Source organism: Anolis sagrei, chromosome 4 (genome assembly GCF_037176765.1).
Source record: "Anolis sagrei isolate rAnoSag1 chromosome 4, rAnoSag1.mat, whole genome shotgun sequence".
NCBI classification, from domain to species: domain Eukaryota; kingdom Metazoa; phylum Chordata; class Lepidosauria; order Squamata; family Dactyloidae; genus Anolis; species Anolis sagrei.
Window position 1 is genome coordinate 244,131,761 of NC_090024.1, and position 11,992 is coordinate 244,143,752.

Here is an 11,992-nt window from a genome sequence, read left to right on the forward strand (position 1 = left end):
TTGAATGCAATATTCCTGCTTCTTGGCAGAATGGGGTTGGACTGGATGGCCCATGTGATCTCTTCCAACTCTTTGATTCTATGATTCTATAAATACAAATGCATCTAGGGAAAACGGGGGAGGGAGGGTGATAAGAAAGAAAGGGAGAGAGGAGGCGCGAAAAGGAGGTGAGGGTGTGATGGTCAAAGTTAGACGGGTAGAGAGAAACGAGAGGGACAGGAGGCGTTAAAAAAGACTTCCCAAGCATCTTAGAGTCTTTGATAGTTACGTTTCTTCTTTTTCTTCAGCTTCTCTGATGTCTCTTCTTTAATACTGGTTCCTTATACGCTGGACAGGTCTAAGTTAAATATGAGCCAACAATGTGATGTGGCAGCAAAAAAAGCCAATGGGATTTTGGCCTGCATCAATAGGAGCATAGTGTCTAGATCCAGGGAAGTAATGCTACCCCTCTATTCTGCTTTGGTTAGACCACACCTGGAATATTGTGTCCAATTCTGGGCACCACAATTCAAGAGAGATATTGACAAGCTGGAATGTGTCCAGAGGAGAGTGACTAAAATTATCAAGGGTCTGGAGAACAAGCCCTATGAGGAGCGGCTTAAGGAGCTGGGCATGTTTAGCCTGAAGAAGAGAAGGCTGAGAGGGGATATGATAGCCATGTATAAATATGTGAGAGGAAGCCACAGGGAGGAGGAGGGAGCAAGCTTGTTTTCGCTTCCTTGGAGACTAGGATGCAATGGAACAATGGCTTCAAACTACAAGAGAGGAGATTCCATCTGAACATGAGGAAGAACTTCCTGACTGTGAGAGCCGTTCAGCAGTGGAACTCTCTGCCCCAGAGTGTGGTGGAGCCTCCTTCTTTGGAAGCTTTTAAGCAGAGGCTGGATGGCCATCTGTCAGGGGTGATTTGAATGCAATATTCCTGCTTCTTGGCAGAATGGGGTTGGACTGGATGGCCCATGAGGTCTCTTCCATCTCTTTGATTCTAGGATTCTATGATCATCAGTGGAATCCTCCTTTCCCTGCAGTAGTCCTTGAGTCCTGACCAATTGTTTTTTTAAATTGTTATTTAGTCTTTGGGACAGAGAGTCCATTTGAACTAGTACTTTAATAATCCAGGCATCTGCTTCTGGAATTTCTTTTAACTTCCAGAATTTTGCAAGAAGAATTCTAGCAGCCGAGCTTAACAGGAATAGTAGTCTCTCTTGGCTTTTGTTGAGCTTTGAATTTAGTATGCCCAATAGGTAAATCTCTGGGGATCTGGTAAATTTTATTATTAATATTTTTTGGGTAATGATGTGAATTTCTTTCCAATATTTTTTTTTTACTTTTTTGCATTCCCACCATACGTGGATAAATGTACCTCTTTCTTTACCACATTTCCAGCAGGTATTTGATATTCCTTTATTAAATTTAGCTAATTTCTCTGGAGTATAATACCATCGATAGTACATCTTATACCAGTTTTCTTTCAAATCACTGGCTAACATATATTTTATTTTATTTTATTGTTCCATATGTCTTCCCATTGATGCATTAGTAATGTTGTTGTTCATTCGTTCAGTCATCTTTCATGGTCAAAGAGCTCTTCCTAGCAGAGGTCCTTCCCAATGTTTTTTCAGGATTCCTTTGCTCATCATGTTGTTGTTGTTGTTCATTCGTTCAGTCGTCTCCGACTCTTCATGACCTCATGGACCAGCCCACGCCAGAGCTCCCTGTCAGCCGTCACCACCCCCAGCTCCTTCAAGGTAAGTCCAGTCACTTCAAGGATGCCATCCATCCATCTTGCCCTTGATCGGCCCCTCTTCCTTTTTCCTTCCACTTTCTCCAGCATAATTATCTTCTCTAGGCTTTCCTGTCTCCTCATGATGTGGCCAAAGGACTTCAACTTTGTCTCTAGTCTCCTTCCCTCCAGTGAGCAGTCGGGCTTTATTTCCTGGAGGATGGACTGGTTGGATCTTCTCGCAGTCCAAGGCACTCTCAGCACTTTCCTCCAGCACCACAGCTCAAAAGCATCTCTCTTCCTCCGCTCAGCCTTCCCTAAGGTCCAGCTCTCACATCCGTAGGTGACTACAGGGAATACCATGGCTTTGACTAGGCAATGGATCTTTGTTGCCAGTCTGATGTCTCTACTCTTTACTATGTTATCGAGACTGGACATTGCTCTCCTCCCAAGAAGGAAGCGTCTCCTGATTTCCTGGCCACAGTCTGCATCTGCAGTCATCTTTGCACCTAGAAATACAAAGTCTGTCACGGCCTCCACGTTTTCTCCCTCTATTTTCCAGTTGTCAATCATTCTTGTTGCCATAATACAGGTTTTTTTTATGTTTATCTGCAACCCGGCTTTTGCGCTTTCTTCTTTCACCTTGATGAGAAGGCTCCTCGGCTCCTTCTCGCTTTCGGCCATCAGAGTGGTGTCATCTGCATATCTGAGGTTGTTAATGTTTCTTCCAGCCATTTCCACCCCAGCTTTGCATTCACCAAGCCCCGCACACCCTCGCATGATGTGTTCTGCATACAAGTTAAAAAGGTTGGGTGAGAGGATGCAGCCTTGCCGGACGCCTTTCCCAATCTTGAACCCGTCTCCTGTTCCGTGGTCAGTTCTGACTGTTGCTCCTTGGTCCTTGTACAGATTCCTCAGGAGAGAGGGAAGGGGGCTTGGGATGCCCATCCCACCAAGAACTTGCCACAATTTATTATGATCCACACAGTCAAAGGCTTTAGAAGAGTCAATGAAGCAGAAGTAGATGTTTTTCTGAAACTCCCTGCCTTTCTCCATTCTCCAGCAGATATTGGCAATCTGGTCTAATTGGCAATGCATTAGTATATTGTGGCCTAAATCTTTGGCCCATTGGATTTGACAATTTTTGACCTGCTCATCTTCTGTTGACCATTTTACTAGCTGTTGGTACAATGTTTTAATCAATTTCTTATCCTTTTCTAAAATTAATTCCCATATTCCTTTTTCTTGGTTGAAGCCTACTTTTCCATCTTCTTTGAACCCCTGTTGTATTTGAAGGTACTGAAACCATGTTATCTTTTCATTCACTGTATTAAGTTCTTCTAAAGATTTTAAGGTTAGCTTCTGTTCAGTTGTGTATTTCAATATTTGCTGGAGAGGATCTTGGTGGTCTGGGGATCCCAAGTCATCTTGTCTGTCTCCTGAGGAATCTATATAACGACCAAGTAGCAACAGTCAGAACTGACCATGGAACAACAGACTGGTTCAAGATTGGGAAAGGCATATAGTAGGGTTGTCTACTCTCACCCAACCTATTCAACTTGTATGCAGAACACATCATGCAATGTGCAGGGCTTGATGAATGCATGCCTGGGGTCAACATTGCTGGAAGAAACATTCACAACCTTAAATATGCAGATGATACCACTTTGAAGGCTGAAAGCAAGGAGGAACCGAGGAGCCTTTTAAACAAAGTGAAAGAAGAAAGGGCAAAAGCTGGGTTGCAGCTAAACATAAAAAAAACCAAGATTATGGCAACAAGAATGATTGACAACTGGGAAATAGAGGGAGAAAACATGGAGTCACATACAGGGTTTGCATTTCTAGGTGCAAAGATGAGTGCAGACGCAGACTGCAGCCAGGAAATCAGGAGACACTTCCTTCTTGGGAGGAGAGCAATGACCAATCTCGATAAAATAGTGAAGAGTGGAGACATCACATTGGCAACGAAGATCCACATAGTCAAAGCAATGGTATTCCCTGTAGTCACCTACGGATGTGAGAGCTGGACCTTAGGGAAGGCTGAGTGAAGGAAGAGAGATGCTTTTGAGCTGTGGTGTTGGAGGAAAGTTCTAGAGTGCCTTAGACTGTGAGAAGATCCAACCAGTCCATACTTAAAGAAATAAATCCTGACTGCTCACTGGAGGGAAGGAGACTAGAAGCCAAGATGAAGTCCTTTGGCCACATCATGAGAAGAAAAGAAAGCTTAGAGAAGACAATGATGCTGGGGAAAATGGAATGAAAAAGGAAGAGGGGCCAACCAAGGGCAAGATGGATGGATGGTATCCTTGAAGTGACTGGATTGACCTTGAAGGAGCTGGGGGTGGTGATGGCCGACAGGGAGCTCTGGCGTGGGCTGGTCCATGAAGTCATGAAGAGTCGGAAACAACTGAACGAATGAACACTTATACATGGCTGCCATCATGTCTCCTCTCAGCCTTCTCTTCTTCAGGCTAAACATGCCCAGCTCTTTAAGCTGCTCCTCATAGGGGTTGTTCTCCAGACCCTTGAACATTTTAGTCGCCCTCCTCTGGAATATTGATACCTTTTTTTTATATCTCATTTTTTATGTTCCTTCCATCCCATTATTGCTGCTTTTCCCTTCCAGTTCCAGGGGAAAAAAACTGTTCCTTAGCCAACATGAATTTATCCACAGTTCTAAGTACTTCTGCTTACAGTTTATTTCCCCTTTCCATACTTCTAACAAGGTGGGCTTCAAAATATATTAGTTGTTTATTAGTTTGTTATATATGAATCCCAGAATTCCTTTCTCTTTCTCAGTTTTCCATTGTAATATTGGATCTAAATCTGTCTCGGGACCTTCCTTCTTCTTCCACTCTGTAATCCTTTGTGACATAACAACCACATGGAAGCCATTTTTGAATATTTGAAACATGTCCCATTGAGGCGTGAGACAGCTTGTTTTCTGCTGCTTCAGAGACTAGGACACCATTGGGATTCAAGCTTCAGGAAAAGAGATTCCACCAAATGTTAGGATGGCAAGGCTGTTCCGCAGTGAAATATTCTGCTGCCTTCGAGCCCGGTAGAGTCTCCTTTTCTGGATGCTTTTAAGAGGAGGCTGGATGGCCATCTGTTGGGAGGGCTTGGACTGTGTCTTCTTTGAGGGGGGTTTAGCCCTGGGGGACCACATACAACCATGTCCCAATTAAAAACCAGAGGACCATTGCTTGTGGGTTGCTGGTATCTTGACCAATGGATAAGATGGTTGTCTCCAGAGTAACATGTCTTCCTCTTGGATCCTTCTTGTGCTCACACCCATTTCTTTCCTTCTCCAGCTTTTTTCCAAAGAGAATGAAAATTTTTCTGAATTCTCCGCTTGCGAAAGTCTTGCCAAGCAAGGTAAGTTTCATGTTGTGGTGCCTCGTGCTCATATTGTTGTTGTTATCTTCTCCATACACATTCTCTCTCTTGGTTCTAGATGTCTCCAGCAGCAGAGGAAGGCACCAAAATGATGGAAGAAACCATATCGTCTTCCTTGCGTGAGTTTAACTGGGCACACACACACACATACACCCATGTGAGAGCCGTTCAGCAGTGAGAGCCGTTCAGCAGTGGAACTCTCTGCCCCGGAGTGTGGTGGAGGCTCCTTCTTTGGAAGCTTTTAAGCAGAGGCTGGATGGCCATTTGTCAGGGGTGGTTTGAATGCAATATTCCTGCTTCTTGGCAGAATGGGGTTGGACTGGATGGCCCAGGAGGTCTCTTCCAACTCTTTGATTCTATGATTCTATGATGTCTTTACCCACCTTATAAGGGTGGCACTTTAAAACCCCCTCAGATCCTAGTGACAACTGACCATATTACAGAGGACGGAAAAGGCAACATGCTTTAGGAAAGACCCATGAAAGAATCCTAGGAACGGGAAGGGCCATTTAGCCCAGTCAGAGATGGAAATGGACACCACATTGTTGGCCACCGAATTATTTCTTAGAAGCATCCCCCAAAAGGGAGCCCACTGCCTCCAGGAACAGTTCCTTTCATGGTCAAAGAAGTCTTCCTAGCAGAGGTCCTTCCAACATCTATTCAGGATTCCTTTTCTCACCATAGAATCATAGAGACCACAAGGACCATCTAGTCCAACCCTCCTGCCATGCAGGAAAAGCACAATCAAAGCAAGATACTCCACTTTGGCAGAAAAAATGAAATGCAAGGATACAGAATGGGTGACACCTGGCTCGAGAGCAGTACGTGTGAAAAAGATCTTGGAGTCCTTGTGGACAACAAGTTAAACATGAGCCAACAATGTGATGTGGCGGCAAAAAAAGCCAATGGGATTTTGGCCTGCATCAAAAGGAGCATAGTGTCTAGATCTAAGGAAGTAATGCTACCCCTCTATTCTGCTTTGGTTAGACCACATCTGGAATATTGTGTCCAATTCTGGGCACCACAATTCAAGAGATATATTGACAAGCTGGAATGTGTCCAGAGGAGGGCGACTAAAATGATCAAGGGTCTGGAGAACAAGCCCTATGAGGAGCGGCTTAGGGAACTGGGCATGTTTAGCCTGAAGAAGAGAAGGCTGAGAGGAGATATGATAGCCATGTATAAATATGTGAGAGGAAGCCACAGGGAGGAGGAGGGAGCAAGCTTGTTTTCTGCTTCCTTGGAGACTAGGATGCGGAACAATGGCTTCAAACTACAAGAGAGGAGATTCCATCTGAACATGAGGAAGAACTTCCTGACTGTGAGAGCCGTTCAGCAGTGGAACTCTCTGCCCCGGAGTGTGGTGGAGGCTCCTTCTTTGGAAGCTTTTAAGCAGAGGCTGGATGGCCATTTGTCAGGGGTGGTTTGAATGCAATATTCCTGCTTCTTGGCAGAATGGGGTTGGACTGGATGGCCCATGAGGTCTCTTCCAACTCTTTGATTCTATGATTCTATGATCCTGATAGATGGCCATCCAGCCTCTGCTTAAAAGCCTCCAAAGAAGGGGATTCTACCACACTCTCCTTTTGAACAGCTTTTCTTACAGTCTGGTTCTTCCTAATGTTCAGGTGGAATCTCCTTCCCTATCATATGGAATCTACTTTCCTGTAATGTTGCAAATAATTGTCTATGTCTATGTCCTTTCTCAGCAAAACAAAGCATTGGTGATCACTGAATGGACTCCAAGGGCTATCCAGTTCAACCCTCTTCAGCAAGGCAGGAAAAGCATTATCAAAATACCCCTGACAGATAGCCATCAAGCCCCTGGACACCGCCGACGCCGCCGATGATGATGATGATAGAACCATAGAACCCTAGAATTGGAAGAGACCCCCAAGGGCCCTCCAGTCCAACCTCCTTCTGCCAGGCAGGGGGAACCAAGCAAATCCCTTGCAAAATATGTCCATCCAGCCTCTACTTAACAATAATTATCATCATCATCATCATCATCATCATCATCATCATCATCAAATCATACTTAGAATTATAGAATTGGAATGGACCTCAAGGGCTACCCATTTCAACCCTCTTCAGCCAGGCAGGAAAAGCACCATCAAAGTACCCCTGACTGAGGGCCATCAAACCCCTGGATGATGATGATGATGATGATGATAGAACCATAGAATCCTAGAGTTGGAAGAGACCCCCAAGGACCCTCCAGTCCAACCCCCTTCTGCCAGGCAGAAGAAACCAAGCAAATCCCTCCCAAAAGATGGCCACCCAGCCCATACTTAACAATCATCATCGTCATCATCGTCATCATCGTCATCATCGTCATCATCATCAAATCATACGTAGAATTATAGACTTGGAATGGACCCCAAGGGCTATCCAGTTCAACCCTCTTCAGCCAGGCAGGAAAAGCACCATCAAAGTACCCCTGACTGAGGGCCATCAAACCCCTGGATGATGATGATGATGATGATGATGATGATAGAACCATAGAATCCTAGAGTTGGAAGAGACCCCCAACGACCCTCCAGTCCAACCCCCTTCTGCCAGGCAGGGGAAACCAAGCAAATCCCTCCCAAAAGATGGCCATTCAGCCTCTACTTAACAACAACAACAACAACAACAATAACAATAATCATCATCATTGAATCATACGTAGAATTATAGACTTGGAATGGATCCCGAGGGCTATCCAGTCCAATCCACTTCAGCAAGGCAGGAAAAGCAACATCAAAGCCATCCTGACAGATGGCCATCGAGCCCCTGCTCAATAATAATAACAATAATAGAATTCTAGATTTTTAAGAGACCTCCAAGGAGTATTTAATCCAACCCTCTTCAGTCAGGACAGGCAGGAAAAGCACGAGCAAAGCACTCCCCACATATGACCACCCAGCTCCTGAATAATAATAATAATAATAATAATAATAATAATAATAATAATAGAATCCTTGAGTTGGAGAAGACTCCCAGTCTGGAGAATTGAATCATATGTAGAATTATAGACTTGGAATGGACCCCAAGGGCTATCCAGTCCAATCCTCTTCAGCCAGGCAGGAAAAGCACCATCTACTCACTCATGATAGATGGCTATTATATAACAACAACAACAACAACAACAACAACAACAACAACAACACTACTACTAATAATAATGGTACTTCCAAATCAAGACTGACAAAGTTTTGGAACACAATAAACCAGATATCACGATTGTGGAAAAGAAAAAAAGTTTGGACTATTGATGTCACCATACCCGGTGACAGTCGCATTGAGGAAAAACAACAGGAAAAACTCAGCCATTATCAGGACCTCAAAACCGAACTGCAAAGGCTCTGATTGCATAAACCAGTCCAGGTGGTCCCAGTGGTCATCGGCACACTGGGTACCAAGTCAGAAGATCTCAGCCAGCATTTGGAAACAATAAACATTGACAAGATCATGATTTGTCAACTGCAAAAGGCCACCCGACTTGGATCTGCGCGCATCATTCAAAAACACATCATACAGTCCTAGACGCTTGGGAAGTGTTTGACTTGTGATTTTGTGATACGAAATCCAGCATACATATCTCGCTTGCTGTGACATACTGTGTTTTTGTATCTGAATAATAATAATAATAATAATAATAATAATAATAATAATAGAACCATAGAGTTAGAAGAGACCCCCAGGGGACATCCAGTCCAACCCCCTTCTGCCATGCTTTGGAGTCTGTCCAGAGGAGGGCGACTAAAATGATCAAGGGTCTGGAGAACAAGCCCTATGAGGAGCGGCTTAAGGAGCTGGGCATGTTTAGCCTGAAGAAGAGAAGGCTGAGAGGAGATATGATAGCCATGTATAAATATGTGAGAGGAAGCCACAGGGAGGAGGAGGGAGCAAGCTTGTTTTCTGCTTCCCTGGAGACTAGGACGCAATGGAACAATGGCTTCAAAGTGCAAGAGAGGAGATTCCATCTGAACATGAGGAAGAACTTCTTGACTGTGAGAGCCGTTCAGCAGTGGAACTCTCTGCCCCGAAGTGTGGTGGAGGCTCCTTCTTTGGAAGCTTCTAAACAGAGGCTGGATGGCCATCTGTCAGGGGTGCTTTGAATGCAATATTCCTGCTTCTTGGCAGAATGGGGTTGGACTGGATGGCCCAGGAGGTCTCTTCCAACTCTTTGATTCTATGATTCTGTACCTTCATTCCCGAGGATAAAGGTGAGGTTTAGGCAATCCAAGAAATCCCACTGTGCCTTAGTGCTGACCACCTGTACTTTTTTCACCTTTTGCAGAATCTGCTGATGTTGAGCAGCCAGTCGAACCCAGTGGAACGATGAAGGAAGTGGGAGAAATTGCTCCTTAAAGCAATCACTGAGAGGCATGCACAGGAAATGGGAAGTCCACTGGAGACCTCTCCATGCTCCAGCCTCCTTCTTGAGCACTCAAACGACAATCTGAAAAATGCACACTGAGAAAAGCAGCCAATCTTCAGTGCACAAGGGTCTTGGAAGGTGACTAGAACTCTCCCTGGTCCTCCAAAGCCCCTTTCCAGTTCTGTAGCAGCATCCAAAATCAATAAAGTGATTCTGCTTCCCTCTTCTGCACTTCTTTGGTTTTTCTTTTTGCTGAAGATAAAGTTCTCTCCATGTTCAAAAAGAGGAGCCGAATGCTGCCAGCTAGTAGGAAGGGACTCCCAGTTTCACAGCTGATCCTCCTGCAGTTGTTTCAGGGTTTATGAAACTGCATCTATGCTGGAGATTGAATACAGTTTGACCCTTCAGCTGCTATGACTCAATGTTATGGAATCCTAACATGGGAGTTGTAGCTTCACAAGAACGTTTTCCTTCTCTGCTGAGAGGACTGGTGCCTCACCAAACTACAACGTGACTTGTAGCACCCCATACTTTATACTGGCAATTGTCTATGTAAATGTAATTGATGCTGTATGTGCACAATAGTGCATTGAAGTAGGTTGTCATTCCTAGTAGTGGAAATACAGGTGTTATTATTTATTAATTTATTTATTACTAGCTGTGCCCTGCCACGCGTTGCTGTGGCCTATAGTAAAACTTATCAAAGTTGAGGTAGATATCTGGACTATTATGTGTGTGCGGTGGCGGGGGGAATGATGGAGCCTGGGGTTGCGTGTGTGTGTGCAGCGGTGGGGGGAGTGGGGTTGCGTGTGTGTGTGCGGCGGCGGGGGGGTGGTGATGGAGCGTGGGGTTGTGTGTGTGTGGCGGCGGGGGGAGTGATGGAGCGTGGGGTTGCGTGTGTGTGTGGGGCGGCGGGGGGAGTGATGGAGCGTGGGGTTGCGTGTGTGTGTGCAGTGGTAGGGGGAGTGATGGAGCATGGGGTTGTGTGTGTGCGTGCGGCAGGGTGTGTGTGTGTGCGGGAAGCAGCGCGGCGGGGCTTGGAGTGGGCATGGCTTCTGCAGAGGGAACGTTGGCCGGAAGGCTGTGCGCGCGCCAGGGAACTTGCGGCTGGGCACCAATGCGCATGCTCAGTTGTTTTGCCGTTTTGTGAGTGTGTTGTTGTGTTGTTTTTCATTTTGAGTAGATATGTTTGTACCTTGTGGGTTGTGTTATGGGCATGGGAATTTTGGTTAAGTTTCATTGGGGGGTTTGTGAGTTTTGTTGTTTTGCCATTTTGTGAGTGTGTTGTTGCGTTGTTTTTCATTTTGAGTAGATATGTTTGTACCTTGTGGGTTGTGTTATGGGCATGGGAATTTTGGTTAAGTTTCGTTGGGGGGTTTGTGAGTTTTGTTGTTTTGCCATTTTGTGAGTGTGTTGTTGTGTTGTTTTTCATTTTGAGTAGATATGTTTGTACCTTGTGAGTTGTGTTATGGGCATGGGAATTTTGGTTAAGTTTCGTTGGGGGGTTGTGGAGTTTTGCTGTCCGGTTGAACCAACCTAACAGATTTATATATATAGATTTACAGCATTTCCACCCTGTTCTTATGACCCCTTCAGGGGGACTCATAGCAGCTAACAATGGCAATGATTCGATGCCACAATATTGACAATTATAAAATCATACAATACAATACATTAAAACAACATTAGTTATCCAATCATAAAGGCATTTCCATTGTAACAACCGTCTGGTCCAATTCACTGTCCAGGTGCCGTTATATCCATTAGCCAAAAGCCTGGTTCCACAACCATGTCTTCAGTTTTCTTCTGAAAGAAAAGGAGGAGGACGCCGATCTAATTTCACTGGGGAGCGAATTCCACAAGTGGGGGGGGGTCACCACCGAGAAGACCCTGTCCCTCGTCCCCACCAGCTGTGGAACTGAGAGCAGGGCCTCCCCGGCAGATCTTAGACATTGCTATGCAAAGGAAATAGTCATGTGCATTACATATAACGGCAGTGTTTTGGGTGGTTTTATTGTAGGGCACACTCATTCGGTGACGCAGTGCGCTAAACCCCTGTGTTGGCAGGACTGAAGACCGACAGGTCGCAGGTTCGAATCTGGGGAGAGGCGGATGAGCTCCCTCTATCAGCTCCAGCTCCTCATGCGGGGACATGAGAGAAGCCTCCCACAAGGATGATAAAAACATCATAATCATAGAATCATAGAATCAAAGAGTTGGAAGAGACCTCATGGGCCATCTAGTCCAACCCCATTCTGCCAAGAAGCAGGAATATTGCATTCAAATCACCCCTGACAGATGGCCATCCAGCCTCTGTTTAAAAGCTTCCAAAGAAGGAGCCTCCACCACACTCCGGGGCAGAGAGTTCCACTGCTGAACGGCTCTCACAGCCAGGAAGTTCTTCCTCATGCTCAGATGGAATCTCCTCTCTTGTAGTTTGAAGCCATTGTTCCATTGCGTCCTAGTCTCCAGGGAAGCAGTAAACAAGCTTGCTCCCTCCTTCC